This window comes from Delphinapterus leucas, chromosome 12 (assembly GCF_059928025.1).
Source record: "Delphinapterus leucas isolate spDelLeu-1000000601 "Yukka" chromosome 12, BTC_Dleu_Yukka2, whole genome shotgun sequence".
NCBI lineage: Eukaryota > Metazoa > Chordata > Mammalia > Artiodactyla > Monodontidae > Delphinapterus > Delphinapterus leucas.
In genome coordinates, this window is record NC_143140.1 from 50,894,783 (window position 1) to 50,914,866 (window position 20,084).

Below are 20,084 nucleotides of genomic sequence, written 5' to 3' on the forward strand. Positions count from 1 at the left end.
TCTGAGCCACTCTAGCAAATTAATGGAACCCAAGGAAGGAGTTGTGGGAACCTCTCATCTACAGCTGAAACCTCATAACCTCACATGGGATTCGAACCCAGCCAGAACTCAGACTGGGACTTGAACCCATAGACTGGGACTCAAAATCACTGTCTTTTAATTGAAATCGCACACCCGGTCTCAGGACTTACTGAAGCTCAAATTCTTTATGTCTCAGAGCAGAAGGAATTCAGTGAGAGGGAAAGTGATAGGTAAGAAGTAGATTTATTGAGAGACATACACACTCCATAAACAGAGCATGGACCATCTCAGGAGGCGAGAGGCCCTGGGAGATACACATTCCATAGACAGAATGCGGTCCGTTCAAAAGGTGAGAGCAGCCCTGAAATATCGCGTGGTTAGTTTTTATGGGCTGGGTAATTTCATAGGCTAACGAGTGGGAGGATTATTCAAACTATTTCAGGGGAAGGGGTGGCGATTCCCAGGAATTGGGTCACCACCCAATTTTTGGCCTTTTATGGTCAGCCTTGGAACTGTCGTGGGTGTGTCGTTTAGCATATACACTAATGTATTACAATGAGCATATAATGAGGTTCAAGGTTTACTGGAAGTCAAATCTTCCACTATCCTGAGCCTAATTGGTTCTAACCAGGTTTTGTCATATCCTCCATGACTATGTCATTCTTCTGAAGGTTGTGCCCTACTCCCTTTCCTCCTGTTTCATAGTCAATGGGTCAGAATCACAGATGACAACCTGGACTTGCCATAGGAGTCTGAAGTGTGTGTGCTGGGACGGGAGCAGGGAGGGGGAATCTTGTAGGACTGAGCCCTTAACCTGTGGGATCTGATGCTATCTCTAACACCTGAATGCACATGAATGCCTGAATGCCTGTGTCTCCATTTTTGCAATCTAAAAGAGTTTCTCTCATACAAAGTCTTTGTACATAACATATAAATGTACGTATGTGTATGCACGTATTGTATATTTGTGTGTATGTCTATATAGAGAGAGACAGAATGTGTACATGTTTATATATATATAATTAATCTAGTGCCCATTCCGGTATGGGTATAGCCCATACCCATTCCAGAGAGATAGAAAGATAAGTGGTTGCCAGGGATGGAGATGGGGGAGGGTGAGGAGTGACTACTAACATGTAAGGGGTTTCTTTTGGAGGTGATGAAAATGTTTTAAATTAGTGATGATGGCTGTGTAATGTTGTAAATATACTAATACAATACCATTAAATTGTATTCTTTAAAAGATGTGAATTTCATGTATCTAAATTATAGCCAAACAAAGCTGTTATTTTTAAAAAGTCATTCTACGCAATCATTTCTCCTGTAAATAACATTTCCTACCTCTGCACATCAGAAGTCATACAGGAGAAATGGAGAACATCTTGAGAGGTTATCTACTTGCCTGCAGGCAACCGACGGATCAATTCCCGTCAGAAGCTTAAAATCCTGTCAACCTTTAGAATAATGTCAAAGAAGATGTATCTTTCATCCTAATCACTCTTTAGTGAAATGTTCACAAGTATGTAGCCCATGATTAGAATAAAAGCAAATAAGTAATTCTAGTTAAAAGTTGATCTAAAATTCTGGGGACTTCCCCAGTGGTCCAGTGGCTAAGATTCCAAACTCCCAATGCAGGGGGACCAGGTTCGATCCCTGGTCAGGGAACTAGATCCCACAGGCATGAGGCAACTAAAGACCCCGCATGCTGCAACTAAGATCCCATGTGAGACCGGGTGCAGCCTAAATAAATAAATATTTTTTTAAAAAATTGATCCAAAATTCTCTCTAGATTTCTAGCATATATCTTCTGGTAGAAAAAAATATTTTTAATATATTTTATTATTATATATTTTAATATATATATACTTTTTTCAAAGCTAAGCAATGCTAATAAAGGAACATGGATAAATGTGTTGCAACTCTGATTCTACCTACATGTTGTAGGGCTACTAGCTGTGAACTCTAAAGTCATCTTATAATTTATCTTCAAAAAGAGAGGGCAAATGTTAACTCATGGTTCATTTCATCACCCCCCAAAAAAACCTGTTTTCATCAGATGGAGGTATACAGCCAGGATTCACTGAGACCCACTTCTATTCATACTCATCCACAATGGCCAATAATACGTGCTCCTGTCTGTGGAGTGTTCCAAACCACTTCCCGTGTGGAGCTGCCCACTTTGAATGGATGTTTGCTCAAACAAACTCTTAAAATTTCTAACATGCCTCCATTTATCTTTTAGCAAAGTAAACCTCGCTAGCATTCTGTGAGATATTAATGGGAGGTCCACAGAAGAAAACAAAACAAAACCTTCTCAGCATTAGCAATATTTCCTCTCAAATTACTCTAGAAGATGCATAAGAGAAATATCAAACACATAGGTATCCCTTTTTCGTGTGTGATAATTTCCCTTTTAAAAAAGTGCGGCAAGAATGTCAAACAGTCAAGTGAAATGATGTAACAGTCAAGATCATGTGATGTCAGGTCTACCATTGCTACACAAGCTATACCTACCCAGCAGCTGGTGCCAAACTCTGTCTTCTATTATTATTACCATTCTATGTTAGGTATCTCATAATTTCAGCATGTATTTTTGATGTTACCCAACATCAATTGTATATTTGCATATAAATCAAATGCTGATAGCTTCTAACTGTAATTAATTTTTTCATGAGACCCTTTTATGATTTCTGTTAATCCAAGTCTATTTCTCATGAGCTCCAGTTGCTGTCCCATCACTATGTTATACTTTTAAAAGTATTGTACTGACAAATGAATTTGGGAGATTCAGACCTAAACAGGCAAGAATATTTGAGCTCAGAGAATCCAACAATTCTGGGTTTTAATCCAAACTCCATCAGTTATCACCTAGTGAAATGAGATAATCCAGTTAAGTGTAACCAGCTATACCTGTCATTCATCATATCCTAGGCACTCAAAGGAGCAGAGATAGAATGGAGAGCCCTGCCTTTAGGTCATCAGAGTCCAGAAGCAACATTCCTTTCTTGTAGCCAGATTCTGACAGCAAATAGAAATGACTATTTCCCAGAATCATAGAACTTCAGAACAGAAAGGATGATGGAGATCATTTAAGTCCCCCATTCAACAGCTGAAGATCAGAGGGAGTATTGTGTTGCATATTCAGGAAGCAGTGATAAAATTATGATTAGAACTTGGAATAGATTGTACCTCTGTCCCCAAATATTCATTTCCCTTTCATATGAAAAGATTAATTCATTCCACCCATTGCAATGTAACATACAATGCCTCGTACAGAAGTATATACCTCTATCCCACTGACATTGGGCTTGGTCATGTGCTTTGGCCACTGGCATGTGAAGGGACATTGCTGGCATATGCTGTGGCCAAGCAGAAGCTTTAACAGTCATCATGTGGGTTTGCCAGCTCCCTATTCTTTTCCCTCTGCCACAGACTCACATGTCCTGGAGGAGACAGCTCCTTCAGGCTGGAATGAAGAGGACACTGGAAGCAGACAAGCATATGATCCATCTTCTCACATGTCAAGAATGTGAAAAACTGTTTATTTTCTGTTGTTGTAAGCCCCTGAGATTGTACAGTTATTCATCCCTAGAGCAAAGCTGAATAATTTAGAACACAGAACCAAAAAGGATAAGTGATTTGCTCAAGTTTACACAGCTAGGCAACTAAATAGCAGAACCAGAATTAAATCTCAGTTCTTTTAACATGCAGTCCAGTGTTCTCTCCGTATTTCAGAACTCCTGAAATGCTCAATATAAACATCTACACAGAATATTTTACTGAGATATTTAGAACATCTGCAAAAGCAATTTACTCCAAGACTACAGCTTTGTCCAATTAATCATTCCTTATATGCTGAGGGCAACTAACAGGCTACTAACAATCCATGAAACTCACACTCATTGTGGTCATTAGTGACCATACCAACCAGGAGCCATTCCCCCTGATGTGAACTAGGTGCTGTGGAGTTGCAGACTGAGTGAGGTTTGCCCTTTTTCATCTGTTGTCGTTGGCCTGGTCATCTTCAAGTGCCTGTTATCTGGGGTGAGATACAGGATTCTAGCAACAGCTCCGTTGTATAGTCTTATCTTTGGAACATATGGGCTCTTTCACACTTGGTTTCCCTAAGTAGGCCTTTAAAAGTGATGGCAAATTCTGTCAACAAGTCACACCTGTTTTTTGCCCTCTCCAGTAAAAATCTGTCCAGGAGCTTCAAGAAGCTCTTTCTACTACAGGGGCACTTTGTGTCCCTGTTCCATTTGCTCCTGTAGCCATTTACCTCAGAAGTACTGTCAAAATGTATGTCTTCAGTAAGCCCTCCCAGTTAGAATCAGAACCTTTTATCTAATGATTATGCTCTTTTTTTGGACCTTTATACCCCATTTGAACTATATGATATAGATGTTCTAGATCTAATTCAATGTTCTGTATTCACTTTTGGGTGATCTTGATCTTAGTCTAATAGTCATATTAGACTATTGGAATTTGAATGTGGAGCTCAAACTAAGTAATTTATTGTGTTTAGTGCTATAGACCTTTAAAGGCATTCATTATATTCTGAATAATTACATAATATGATTAATTAGGCTTGTCTTATGAGGGGTTACTCCTCTTTGTTAATTCAAAGTTGGAATCTTGAGTTTGGAAAAGTTGGAAGTTATACAGATTATATGCAGTAAAAGGGATTTTTGGTTGAGCAATCATTGTAGACAACCAATCTGAGCCATTATTTAGTAAATAGATTCAGTTTTTATTCCAAACTATAGGAAGGTTTTATCTTAGTTTTCCTGATTATGTCAAAAGATAATTTATTGATCTATATCTGACACTATACACCAAGATAAATTCCAAAGGGATCAGAGATTTAAATATGAAAAATTAAACTGCAGAAGAATATTTTTAACTTTGGAGTGTGGAAGGCTTTTAAAATATGGCTCAAAATTTAGAGACCATAAGAGAAGCTGATAAATTCAACAACATTTAAAAGAAATTCTGAAACATAGACACACACATATGCAAGCCAGTCATTTAACAAACTGGCAAAAAAATTTTTCAAGTTAAATTGAAAAATAATTTTTCTAATATATAAAGAGCTCCTAAAAATCAATAATAAAAAGGCAACCCCCAAAATGGGCAAATTATATGAACAGTGTGTTCAAAAAGTAGAACTATAAATTACTCTTAAACATATGAATAGATACTGACCTCACTCATTATGAGAGATACAAATTAAAATTACACTCAGATATTATTTTTCATCTAGGAGATTGGCAAAAATTCAATGACTTGAAAATATACCTATAGGAGTATAAACTTAGACAAAAATCTCTATGATGACAATTGTCAATATTAACAAATTAATAAATGCACAGAGAAAATTTTCCAGTAATATTATTTTTGAAAATTTACTTGACTAATATACTTGCCAATTTGCAAAATGACATTTGTACAAACTTATTCATTGAATAATTGTTTATAATACTAAAATAATGCAAACAACCTAAACGTGTACCAATAGAAGACTTTATATTAATTGTGGTACATCCTTACAAACAAATACTCTGTCGCAATAAAAGAGAATGAGAAAACTCCTTATGCACAGTATGAGAAGATTGCTGAGCAATATTGTTTAATGAAAAAAAAAAATAGGGGGACTTCTGTGGTGGCGCAGTGGTTAAGAATCCGCCTGCCAACACAGTGGCTCGAGCCCTGGTCTGGGAAGATCCCACATGCCGCGGAGCAACTAAGCCCGTGCACCACAACTACTGAGCCTGTGCTCTACAGCCCGTGAGCCACAACTACTGAAGCCTGTGTGCCTAGAGCCCATGCTCTGCAGCAAGAGAAGCCACCACAATGAGAGGCCCACACACCGCAATGAAGACCCAACACAGCCAAAAATAAATAAATACATTTATAAAAAAAAAAAAAAGAAAGAAACTACTACTTAAAAAAAAAATAGGGATGGGGGGCAGGAAGACAAGGATAAGGATAAGAGACATCTCCAAATAGTTTTTATTCCTTTCAGTTTTCGAACCATGGAAGAGTGTCACCTATTTAAAGGGTCAGTGAATTAGAGTTAGGAAAGCAAATTAGATGAGTTAGTTTTCAAAGTCTACTTGGCATTAATAAGTAGAGCCTTAGATAGTTTTCTTCTTTTTTTCTTCCTAAAACTCACTCTAGAGAAATATTGTGGGCTGAATTGAATTGCATCTCACGATGCTGCTAGGCAAAATCCCCAAAAGCATGTTCTAACACATTTTATATATATGGGGCCTGAACACTATTTCCTGGTACCCTCTTAAGAGTAACTATATGAGAAGAATTTCAGGATATAGCAATTTATATTTTGGTATTCTGATACATTTCCCACAGTATCTGAAGAAATAATGGCATTTTGCATTTCTGGTGGGGGGAAGCTGTATTGGCTAGAAAATCTATTTCCAACCACAGGGTTTCATACTTGATGGCTGTATAGGAGGAGGACTGTGCTGTGTTTCTTTGGAAATTATTGTGGATCCATGACATAATATATTTTAAGTACTAGGGGTGGAGATTATTTTCTAGTCAGATCATTATCCAGGTACCTCATAGAAGAAACTATTTGGTGAAAAAGAAAAAATAAGGGGGGCCTGGCAATAAGTAGAATACATACATACATACATACAACAAATAGATAAGTCCTACGTATTGAATTTCTATGGAGTGCAAGGCAGAATTATAGGCACAAAGAGATATAGAAATTAATAGAATATGATTCCTACCAAAAAGAACTTAAATTTAATACAGCAAATAAGTTATGTAGACAATTCATCAAAATACAAAGTAGAATGTAGTAAGCTATTAAGGAACAGATTTGCAGAGCACAGAGAAATCTCTTTCACCTGGATAGCTGCACTGTCAAAAAAAATAAGAATTGCAGAGTAAAAATTTACAAGTATTCCTTTAGCACTGTGTAAGGAAGAGGGACCTTCTGAGGACTTCAAGTGACTTCCAGTCACTTACGAAGACAGGACAATCTCCCTGGCTCTACAACTGCCTGGAGAAAATAGTCCCCAAGATTGGCCAGCTGCCTTCATTATGTGGTGATTGTTTTCACCACCAGAAATCTTCCGGTTACTGACCTAGGATGTCTTGAGACCCAGGAATCCTTTTTTGGAATCCCAGACCAATTCCAAAAACGAACTATCTATCTCCATTTCACAGTACAAATTACTAAGTCTGTATGAACAGGTCTGTCATGAGTAGACCAGCATGAGAAAGGGAGTCGCCTCAAAGTCCTGCCGACTTTCTATCTACAGAAAACCTCACATTTCAGAGCCTGGGAAGATGAGCTCCAGGAATAATACCTGCTGGGACCTCAGGGAAGTGCCAGCACCAGGAGCAGCTCAGCCAGAAACAAACAGGAGGCCACGCCCAGCCCCATCCTCTCTGACATCTTTTCATCAGTACTTTGGAAAATAAAATTCAGTGAGCCAATAAATATGAAAACAGGAAACTACTTTCTGAGGCAAATGCATGTTTTTACAACAGTGTGAGCAAGGCAGTTATACCAAGTCCCAGGGCAGGCCATCTAAAATATTTGCCAGGGGCTTCCCTGGTGGCACAGTGGTTGAGAGTCCGCCTGCCGATGCAGGGGACACGGGTTCATGTCCCGGTCCGGGAGGATCCCACATGCCGCGGAGCGGCTGGGCCCGTGAGCCATGGCCGCTGAGCCTGCGCGTCTGGAGCCTGTGCTCCGCAACGGGAGCGGCCACAACCGTGAGAGGCCCGCGTACCGCAAAAAAAAAAAAAATAATAAAATAAAATATTTGCCAGGAGAAGACTGTCCAACTTAAAAACACGGTTCAGCGAAGCTCCATTTTTTAATCTCAACATTAAATATTGATGAACTAGCTTTGGGTTGTTTTTTGTGTGTTATTATTTTTTTAATTGGAGCATATAAGCTTATGTATAAATATAGCTTAAGCAGCCGTTTCACAAATTTCTATAACCATAAAACACCTCTAAAATTGTTACATGGTGGATTAGAAATTTACGAAGAAATGAGTTCTTGGATTAAAGTGGATAGCAAAAAAAAGTCTAATCTGATCTAATTTCTGAAGTAAAATACATAACATTATGCTAAAGGCGATCTAACTTCATACAAGAGAGGCATTCATGCGGGTACTTCTGACATTCATTTCTTAGCACTGGTCTTCCTGTCTTTGAACATGTCTGGAGGACACTGCGGTGATAGCTGAAGTTCTTGTGCAGAGTCTCCTCCAGAGAACTCATCTTCCTTTCCCTCCCCTTTGCCCTTTTCTCCCTGCCATCCCTCTGCACATCCTCTCTCTCTCCATTCACACTGCTCTTCCTGTGTCAGCATCATGAAACCTCAAACCAAACTTTAAATTTTTAAGCAATATTTTCATTATTAGGTCCTTGATTATACACCCTGCTCAGAGTTACATTTTCGTTAAAGAGTACAGGTTACTAAAGTTCAACATGTGTTTGGCATTATTTTAAAAGGCGTTGCTCTCTGGTAAGCTACAAGGAAAATTTAAGACTGCAAACCTGCAAGCTAGCAGCCCAAGCATCTACTCCATGGATTCGTTGCTTCCTTGCAATAGAAGCCTTCACTTTCTTTCCTTCTGCTTTTGGTTACATCAGCTTAAAATAGGAAAGGACCCAAGAGCAAACTTCAGTTATGAACTGAGCACTTGTGCAAGATGTGGTCTCTGCCCTCCAATGAGGCAGACGACATCAAAATGCCTTCAGCCTACAAAGATTCGAGGAGATCCTAGAGCAGCACAGGGAGGATTCTAAACCCTAAGAACGTGTGGTGGAAGAAAAGTTTGATACCAAGTCTAATGTGAAACAGGGAAGCAGTTTTCATTCTGGCCCTGGTATATTCTCTCTTCCTCCCCACCCCCCTTTTTAAAAAATATTTTTTAAAATTTCTAATTGTGCTGCCCTGGTATATTCTCTTCCTTTAGCCAGAGACAAATCATTAACTGACTTACAATTCTCTCTCTTTCTCCTTCTTTCTCTCTTTCTCCCTCACCCTCTTCCTCTTTCTATTTTAATAATACTTAGCTACCTCAAAGTGTTGCTGGAAGGATTCTTAAGTATGTTAAGTGCTTTGAAGATAAAAAGCAATATATAAATGCTTAAGTACTACTATAAAAGTTCAAGTAAATGAGCTCAGAGCATGTGATTTAAATGGAATGCACGTGAATATACAATCCACAGACAGCCAAACAACTAAAGAAGCTTCAGCTAAGACTAGTAACCCACATGACAATAAGCCTTAAATATCACGGAATGTTTTCAGAGCTGAAAGGCTCTCAGAGATCATACAGTGCAAGGCCTTCCTTTTACAGGCTGAGAAAAGGGAAGTCACAAACGACCCGTCCAAGGCACATGGAGGGATAGGGACAGACATGAAGAAACCAAGCCTCGTTAGTGCCCACCAGTGCTTCTTACACTGCTCCAGCTAACTACCAAATGTCAAATATAGGGAAGAAAATAGCATGTGCAGTTGAAATGTTGGTATTTGTTACCACACATCTGGATATTGCTAAATATACTGATTTAAGATTAAATTCTCTTTTGTTGAGAATAAGTGTTCTTCTATAGATATATCTTGACTCTTATTTGTATATTTGAAGCTGTTTTCCCATTAGAAGGCTAGTTACAAGGATCTATAACTATACTCACATTCTAGTGACCCTCCGAAAATTGGTAAACGTGAGTGAGAAAGGAAGTGAGAATATTTTCAGCTGACACCAAGCACGACAACCGGAGCAGTTGGTAAGAAAGAGTAAATAACCATTGATACGATCCCTAAACTGACAGATATTCTTCAGCAAACTTTTCAAATGAGACTCTCCATGCTACTTTGGAATTATATCTTTTTCAATGAAATATACCAGAGTATCTATTAACAGGGTAATGATACCCAGCACCGTTTGGAACGTCGCATAACCAGAGCGCTCCGGCTCCGGATGCTGGTAAGGTATTCATCTTATTACCAACCCAGTAGATCTGTTCTGGTTTAATGAGGCTGCCTTAAATTCTCTTCAAGTAAATTGGGGCCCTCCAACTTTTAGTGGGCATGAGAATCACATGGAGGGGCTTGTTAAAACAGATTTCTGGCTCCATTCCCGGAGTTTCTGACTAAGTAAGTTTGGGGCGGGTCATATGAAATTAGCCCATTTGGGATGGGCAAGTCTCATTTGTATTTCTACAAGTTCCCAGAAGATGCTAATACAACTTAGGACCTCACTTTGAGAACCAGTGGGTTAAAGGAAAGCCATGCAAATAGCAGTCAGTAATTTGTTTGGCTCTGCTTCAATTAGCTGCCTGGGTAGAAACCTACTCAGAATGCAAAGAGGAGTGGGTAATTAACCAGGAAAAATTAATTCCTGAAGACAAGTTTTCAAATTAGCAAAGCCAAATCTGGCCCAAATCGATTTTGACTCACATAGTGTTATTTATTTTAATTGAATTTGTTGTCAACATTTAAAATTCATAACATTTTGTATAAAAATTCGCCCTAGCTTCTCTCAATAAATCAACTATCTGACAGCACAGGGCCACGTGCTCCCGTTAGACAGGGCGCCATGTCAGGGGACCACACTCTCCACCTGACTCGCTTCATTTGCTCAGACTGCCTCCTGCTTTTGATTTTGTGTTACTGTGTAGATAATGAATCTAAACATTTCAAGCCTCTAAATCATTTCTTCAGTTTAGTTATCTACTGTACACACAGTTTTATTAAATAAAACAGGCATGTCACCCTCGTTTCATTTTACTGTATTCTGTTTGAAAGCAGTCTATGCATATACGGAAGAGCCAAATGGAATCTCGCATCATTAGCCAGTATCCCTAGGATTGGCCGGGCAGTTTTCCTTTTTTACTTTACTTTAGAATAGCTAAATATTATATTATCTAAGTTTCAAAGGAATTCAGAAGTAAGAAGAAGCTCAGGAATGATATAAGATTTGCTATATAGAATTGATACTCTCAAATGTATATTTTGTTAAATAGTAAAATATATTTCATTTTCTGTATCTTACTTTTTAAAATACCTTTTTTTTTTTTTTTTGCAGTACGCGGGCCTCTCACTGTTGTGGCCTCTCCCGCTGTGGAGCACAGGCTCCGGACGCACAGGCTCAGCAGCCATGGCTCACGGGCCCAGCCGCTCCGCGGCATGTGGGATCTTCCCGGACCAACCGGGGCACGAACCCGCGTCCCCTGCATTGGCAGGTGGACTCTCAACCACTGCACCACCAGGGAAGCCCTAAAATACCTTTTATAGGTATGTGCTGTTTGATTTTATCTTACTACTCAAACTTTACTTTTCACCCTAATTTCCTTACCTTTTTTTTAATTTAAAAATTTAACCTATTTTGTGTACTTTTAGAGAATCATTCAAATCCATTTTGGAATAAAAATAATACTAAAGTAAATATTCACATTATTCTTCACAAACTTATAATGAGCTTTTGGGGAGAAGTGTTCAAGTTCTACTTTAGTTTGCTGTGGTCCCATGACCAGCCTCACCTGGGAACTTACTAGAAATGCAAATTATTGGATCCCACCCCAGACCCATCAAACCAGAAACCACAGGAATGGAGCCCAGCAATCTGGATTTTACCAAGTTCCCTGGGTAATTTAGATGCACAATAAAGTTTGAGAAGCACTACTTCTTTAAACCATCAAATGGGTATGGAAAATAATTGTGCCTGTGCGAATAGTAAAATATAAAGCCAAAAGATTTGTGCAGGTGATTTCTGAATCATTTAAACATATGGTTTTTGGTCAATGTTGTTCTCTATTTGGTAGTACTCATCAGATAGAGATTTTTCTTTCTCATCTTTCTGAAAGAGTTTTCTGTTTTAGAATTTGCTTTCATAACTAACTTTGAGAACTATAAGGCATATTTTATCTGAGACAGGTATACGAGACCACAGTGCCACTGGAAAGGGCAAGAAGATAAACTTATGCTGTCATTTTGCCTTATCTCTTTTTGATATTCTTAAAAATCAAATGTCTGTGGATCATTTGGACAGTGGAACTGAAGTATTCTCCATCTTTTTTATACTTTTCATCATCAGAATGATAATATCTATGATGAATCCAATGATTCTCAACCATGGATGCTTTCAAATCACAAGGGGGCTTTTAGAAAATGTCCTGGCCTCAGCTCCAACCCCAAAGATCCTGACTTGGTTGGCCTTATATGGGACCAGGGCCACTGGTACACTTTTAAGAGCTCCCTAGGTGATTCTCCTGCAAAGCTGGGGCTGAGAAGCCCTGTTTGCATCCTTTTTCAGTGTTGGCAGTGACCTAAAAACCAAATCTCTGATCTCAGCCCTTCTCTCCCAGTGGAACATGAAGCTACCTCTCTTCACGTGAGCAGAGACAAGTCCAGTAACTAGGAAATCTTGAATAACTATCAATTGAAATGGCCTAAACACAAAGTCACTCTGTTTGTATCAAGCAAAGATAAAAATATGTGCAAATAATTCAGGTTTCCAAACACTTTCTACCAGATAATTAAATCCAAAGTACTTTTTCTTTGACTTGAAAATTTGGATAATGTCTTATCTCTCCACCTTGCTCTGGGTTGTAGACAAAGTCCACAGCAAAAGTAGTGGATTCTGCTGCTTGCTAGACCTCAAGCAAGGGGGAGGGGTGTAATCAATTCTCAATTTTACTCTGTGGGTGGAGTGTTGATACACCCAAATCCAAAAGCCTTCAGTCTTTTGTGGGATGAATTGTCACTTCTGAAAACATTACATCTGGATCAGAATTCAGAAACAAAATGTTCATTTCTTCTCTCCATCCCCCTCAAAACTATTTATTTATTTATTTATTTGTTTGTTTATTTATTTATTTATTTATTTATTTATGCAACTTCTGGTGTTTTTGTGACATACTCTCTTCCCACTATTTCCTCATGGATCTTTGTTTTTTGACCTTCTGATATGAAAACAGGCATTACAGCCATGTTTTGTGGCTCTTTTTTTTCTTTGATTTAGGGAAGTGGCAAGAATGTGTGGAACAATCACAGAAGTTAACGTTTCCTCTTATAAACAAATGGAAAGGGCAACTCACCAAAGTTTCTCACTGACTTCAGGGACCTTTTCTTTAAAAAGAATGAGAAGAAAATGTAGAAAATCTTTAATTGTATGATATCCACAAAGACCATGACATTAGGGAAGATCCAACATTTATTCTCAAAGTTTCAGCAAAATTGTTCCATTGTGTTTAGCGGCATGAAGATCTGAGATGGAATTTTAGTTCTATCCACAAACTAATTGTGTGATCTAGGGAAAATTACCTAACTTCCCTAAACCTTGTTTTGTCTTCAGTAAAATGATCTCATGGGATTCTTATGTAGATTAAATGACAGAATATGTATAAAGCATTTGCACAGTACTTGGCAAGGAGTATAGAATCAACAAGTGTCAACTCATCATTATTATTACTCTGGGCAGATTCCCTGAAGGCTAGCTTTGGCTACATTTCTCAAACTCTTCTCTGTCTACATCAAACTGAGGTATTAAACAATTAAGAAACAGTGATTTGAGATGTTTCCACAGTAGATAAAGTTATTTAAAAAAAATTTTTTAAAGAAAAGAGGGAACTAGCAAACTCAAAAGCCACAGGATAACTGGATAAGCAGGCTTTTATATTGCAGCATTCACTTTGGAGAAATAACCCATAAATACGAGGGTTATCAATCCAAGTAGACCAGTAATTACAGAACATGAGGGCTGTGTCATCAAGAAACTAAAGGAGCGTCTTTCATCCTAATTGCATTGGATTCTATAGTGACTGGATTGGACTGAAACACCTGCACGATGCATACACCTCAGCAGACAGTACAGGGCAAGCCTCCGTAAGGCTGTGTTGCAGAAGCCTCCCAGAGCACTGTCAGAGGAGTCAGCCCCACTGATCTATCAGCTCCGAGCCTCTGGGCAAGCAAGCAGCAACCCCACTTCCTGTTACACTCCGGATTCCTCCCTTGGGCTTGCATTCCAAGCTGCCCTGACTCTCCCTCCCAGGGACTCCTCCAGGTCACAGCCTGAGGAATTCTACGGCTGCAAGTAGACACTCTGAGAAGACTGAGGATGGGAACTATTTTAACTCACAAACAAATCTAAAAGGGGGATGGGTCTCTGCACTCCCAGATGAAAGAGATTCAGGCTTGTGAATCACTGAAAATAGCAGGAAATCAGACAAGAAGGGCCTTGTCCCAGAGTAATAGCCTCACTCAGAGATTAAAATAGGTCTGACCTTTGTCTATGGGACTGTGTTGTCTCAGTCACATTTAGCTGCTCCAGCTGAGGACTTCTGGAAATCTCCATCTGCGTGTTGCAAAACCGCATCTCTGTGTCAGGGGGTGGTCTCTCCCTCAACACAAAGGAGCCACTTATTCAGGGTGGCACTTAACTGGAGCTTGTGACTTGTAAGCCAAGAAAATGGAGTTCACTGAAATTCCAGTTGTCTTTTCTCCCTGCTCAAAGGAAGTTAGAAACAGAGAAATGTGACAGTGAAGGAAACTGAGGTTCACGAGCCAACACTGAAGTTATGTGATGGTCACCCACACATTTGCTAGCCTCTGGAGGGGCCTAAAGGTCCCAGTCTTCTTGTATGGCTTCTCTGCTTTAAAAGCGTATTTGGGGAGCCAACTGTTGCCATGTTTGGGGACATTGGGGTGCAGCTTTGTTGGGCAGGATCAACAGAACAGAAGGCAAGCTATTTATAGACAGGAGGCCTGGAGATCAGGAAATTAATCCTGTTTTCTACTGCTACCCCTGCCAATGAGACACTGCTTCAAACTCAGATTACTTCTCTGTGCCTCAGTTTCACCTTCTATAACTATAAACTGGAGATAATAATACCCATTCCTCCCTGGTTTCTCAGTATATTGTGAAAAGAAATTATTGCATATGTGAGCCCTGGGGAGAAATGCCTTAATTCAAAGCATCATTATTGCTATTTCTTATCGCCCAATAGTCTCCAAAGTAATCATAGCTTTCTTTTACTAATATCCCATGCCATCTCTGGCCTGGTAACCTAACTGTCAAAAGGTGGATATCCCATTGCAAGCTTTGAAGGTTTCTGTTCTTCCCAACTTTGCTTTTAATTCACATGACATCCAATTTGCTTACTTTATTTTGCCAAACATCACTTTGCACAAGCAGCCTCCACTAAGATGCAACAGGAGCTGAAGTGACCATTCAGATCTTTAAACATCCTGTAGATGAGTTGGGGGTGTAATATCTCCATCTCAGAGGGTACCACCTAATTAGACAGTGGTGGCCATTTCCTTTTCTGATTTACTCTTCTGTTCCTCTCTTTGACCTGGAAAGAACAAGGTAATACCGCTTAACCATGTATTGTATTCAAACCACGCCAACCACCAAGCATTATTTCAAAACTTACCTGGGCTGAGCTAGAGCATGTGGCCCATGCCATCAGACTCTAACTCCTCTAAAATAGCTCTCTGTTATTTTATATGAAGAGTGATGTGTAACAATCAAACTTGAAATTCTATTTTTTAATTATCTTTTATTGTGGTAAAATACCCATAATTATTTTTCACATGCAGTTTTCTGGGATTAAGGTGTATAATGTCAGATTTTCTTTTTTTTTTTTTTACTGAGGTTAAAAACATGTAACGTTAGATGATTTATCATCCTAACCATTTTTAAGTGCACAGTTCAGTGGCATTAAGTACATTCATATTGTGCAATCATCACCACTATCCATCTCCAGAACTTTTTTCATCTTCCCAAACTGAAACTTTGTATCCATTAAACAACAACTCTCCATTTCCCTCTCAACCTCACCCTGGGTAACCACCATTCTACTTTCTGTCTCTATGAATTTGGCTGCTCTAGGTATCTTCTATAAAGTAAGCTATACAACATTGACTGGTTCACTTCACTAAGCATAGTGTTCTCAAAGTCCAACCAAGTCATAGCATGTGTCAGAATGTCCTTCCTTTTTAAGACTGAGTGATATTTCATTGTATGGATAGATCACATTTTGTTTATCCATTCATCCATCAACAGACTTGGCGGCTTCTACATCTTGACTATTATGAATAATGCTTCTATGAACATGGGGGTGCAAATATCTCCTCCTTGCTTTCAATTCTCTTGGGTGTATGCCCAGAAGTGGAATTGCTGGATCATATATTAACTCTTTTTTATTTTAATTTTGTTTTATATCTTTATTGGATTATAATTGCTTTACAATGTTGTGTTAGTTTCTGCTGTACAGCAAAGTGAATCAGTTATATGTACACCTATATCCCCTCTCTCTTGAGCCTCCCTGCCACCCTCCCCATCACACCTCTCTAGGTCATCGCAAAGCACCGAGCTGATCTCCCTGTGCTACACAGCAGCTTCCCACTAGCTACATCTATTAATTCTTTTTAAAATTTTTTTAGGAACTGCCATACTGATTTCCATAGTGGCTGCACCACTTTACATGCACAAAGGCTCCAATTTCTCCACATCTTCACCAACACCTGTTATTTTCTATTTTCTATTTTTTTTAATAGCCATCCTAATGGGTATGCTGAAATTCTATTTTTGATAAGAGAGTAGGAGATGGAGGGGCCAAGATGAAACAGGTTACAGGGCGTTCTCATATATTTGTATGAGATTTCTATTGGACAGAGTGATGTGGACTAAAACAGAACGGCTAAGAGCCGTCTCAGAGGAGTGCACTTCTTGGTTACCCTTGCTCTAACTGGAGAGAAAGTGTATAAAAATGCCTACAAAGGGCTTCCCTGGTGGCGCAGTGGTTGAGAGTCCGCCTGCCGATGCAGGGGACACGGGTTCGTGCCCCGGTCCGGGAAGATCCCACATGCCGCGGAGCGGCTGGGCCCGTGAGTCATGGCCACTGAGCCTGCGCGTCCGGAGCCTGTGCTCCGCAACGGGAGAGGCCACAACAGTCAGAGGCCCGCGTACCGCAAAAAAAAAAATTAAAAAGTCAGCAAGAGAAAACTGAGCCTGAGAAGAATGTCAGAAAGAATTTAATGCAAAGTACTCCCTACTTGTACCACGCATCTGGCATACAAATGTTCCACGTGACCTGAGATGCATTTTAGTGTTTCACCATTTTGCAGTTTCACCATAAAATTTCCAGATTATCGACAGAAGCAGATAAGTCACTGAAGGAAGAGTAGGAAGGGTTTTCTCAGGAACTGAACAATAGAATGGGGAAAACATGTATGGCTAACCCCGGTCAAAGGTAGAAATTAAAAGAATGAGATGGGAAGTTAAGCCTCGAGAAACTCTCTTGCTTCTGCTCTTCCCGCCAGCAGCCCATGACCAGCACCAACAGAACAAAACATCAGTTCTTTGTTCTACTGCTCACTTCCCTTTCTAAATTGCTGATGTCCTTGTTCTGCTGCCCCCGGGGACCTGATACTGGCCTGCTACTTTCCAATGCCCGCAACCCCCTTCTGAGGGATTTCACCCATCCTCCACTCTCTCTCCTCGTTAGGCATTCAAAAAATATGTATTGGATGCCTGCAAACCATGGAAGTCAAACTATAATGGATGACTTGAGATTTTTAAATTTTTTTTTTTTCAAAAATTTTGTTCAAAGCAAAATTAGTATCCTCCACAGTGGTGAACCTAGGACAGGGAAATGGGAACGGTCTGCCCCAGGTGCAAGCAAGTCATCATTGTCTGTAGAGAAATTTTAAAATTTTAAATAATATTAAGAATTTTTCAGTAATAAACTAAAAGAAATGACAAGCTCAAAGGCACACTGCTTTTTATTTTCCCTATGCTCTGCCAACTCTAAACAATGTCAATGATAAAATACTCCTCCCCCTTAAAATATCTTTCGTTGGTCCAAGTTCCAAGCAATTGCTGTGGTTACTGCTGAGTTTTAATAATACATATGTAATCTTCATATATATATATAAACATATTATTCTTAAATAAACATCGTATTCTGGAACGTCCGTTTGTATACCCAGAGACTCAGCTGTCCACATTCACTTAGAGAGTAAGTTCAAAATGGTTTGGAATCCTTTGAGCTTACCTAGAGGGCAGTTAGCATCTCCAATTCCTAGGGTACTACAGCTTCAAGTGTTTAAAACAATAGATTCAAAACAAACAATGATTGTAAAGACAAAGAAGGCAAACTCGAGTCCCTTCAATACCGCCTCTGGAAGCAATGGAATAAATGGCAGTATAAAGTATTTTCCTTTTTCCCAAGAAATCATTAATGTATTATATTTTAATTTATATATATATATAAAACTAAAATATTTTTATTCTGTAACTTTTATTTTTAATTAATTTATTTGCATGATTATCTGTTACGTTTAATAAAACTATTGTCTATATTTCTCTTCTGGCTGTTATTACTCATTTCATTGCACAATTATTACTGAAATACATTTTTCATATAAGGGTATTGAAAATGATTGGCGCTGGGTGTCAAAAATACTAGATTCATGGCTGTTCTCACTGCTTTTTTTTCTAATTAGTACATAATTCATTGGATTCAATTATCCAACAAAGCGCCTGATATCTGCCAGGCACGGGCTCAGCCATGGACATACAGAGACCAATAAAGCACACAACAAGCCTCAAGGTTGGTGTCTCTGGGATACGGCATATTGGAAATCCCAGTTTATGGCTAGAGTATGAAGCTGAACTGAACATACTAATGCAAGTCTAACTTACTGGCGAAGTTCTAGACAATCCAAGACTAGACTGATCAGGTTGCTTATTTCATTCATTTTCCCATAAATGAGAGAACTGGCATATGCCCAAAAGAAGGGGTCTAATATTTTTTACACCTACTTAAAAGAATATTTATGAACTTTTTCTTATCCAGTTCTGTGATTATGTTTATGTTTAAGAATCACCCACTATCATTATGCCTCCTTAGGCCATGTCAATAAGCACACAATAAACAAAACAGACTTATGCACATCAAACATAAATGGGCCTAGTTCCCTTTAATTATTTTGAGTATTCCTATCAAAAGGAGCATCCTGCAACCCTCTATGAAGAACCGTACAGGTGGTCCAAGGGGTAACAGAATGAAATTGAGCAAAAAATTTTAAAAGTTTAGGTTAAAAATCAGGTAAAAAATATACCTACAGCAAGTCCCATTATTCCGTGGAATAACCTCCCAGGGGAACCTGTAATGGCCCCATCATTCGTGTACGTCACTCTAAACAAGGATGGAAAAAATATTTGAAGATATTCTGTAAGGAAAGCAGCCTGTATTGGAAAAGGAAAAAGAAAATGACCTAATTTTCCATCTGTAATTTTCATGATTCTGCCTTGAATGGCCTCTTCACACATAATATCTGACAATTTGGATATAAGAGACTAAAAAACAGAAAAATGATCTTTGGCCAACCCTTTAAGGCAAGAGTTTAAAAACTCTTAAATGGAAACATTCTTGACAATAAAAATCAGACTTCAAATTATGATAAGGCACGCATACTTATTTCATATACATTTACATACTTATTCAGCGTGTGTGGCTTATTTTAAGATCCAAATTCAAATGTGTTACAATGTGCTAGTCGCTGCTGCAGCGTCTCTGTCACTGCAGCTGATGCCGTTACTGACACTTCCTGTTAAGAGTCAAATCCCATTTTTTAGGCTGAGACAGGAAATACCACTCAGCACTGGAATACATATGAAAATCAGGACACTTTCAAAGATGTAATGCAGGAAATCAACCCAAGAGAATATTCAAATAGTCACAATGTGCCTAACATTTTCTTCCTCTTTTAAATGTTGAAGCAAAGCTTCCTGTGACTCAAAAGCGACATCAATGGACTCTCAAAATGGCAAGTCCCACGTACGTATTATTCCTTCTCTTCACACTTAATTTTCCTGGCTTGATGTGAGGTTTCTAGGGCTTTAAAGATGGCCTGTAGAGCACATCTATGTATTTGCATTTAAAATTCCGTCTTCATGGAGTAGACAGAAAGTAAAACCGGCCATTAACATCAACAATTTGCTCCTTTGAGTTCCTACTGCGTGTGGGGAAACTAAGATACCAAGAGA

General features: G+C 38.9%; 1 long non-coding RNA gene across 1 annotated transcript in view; it reads right to left on the bottom strand.

Moving 5' to 3' along the window:
• The window catches only part of LOC149747883 (uncharacterized), a 904,363-nt gene that overhangs the window by 804,572 nt on the left and 79,707 nt on the right, over positions 1-20,084 (bottom strand). The window contains exons 5-6 of the long non-coding RNA XR_016395104.1: positions 15,189-15,381; positions 14,311-14,530 (exon numbers count right to left, since the gene is read on the bottom strand). This is a non-coding gene — a long non-coding RNA (uncharacterized LOC149747883). The remainder of the gene's footprint in view (positions 1-14,310; positions 14,531-15,188; positions 15,382-20,084) is intronic.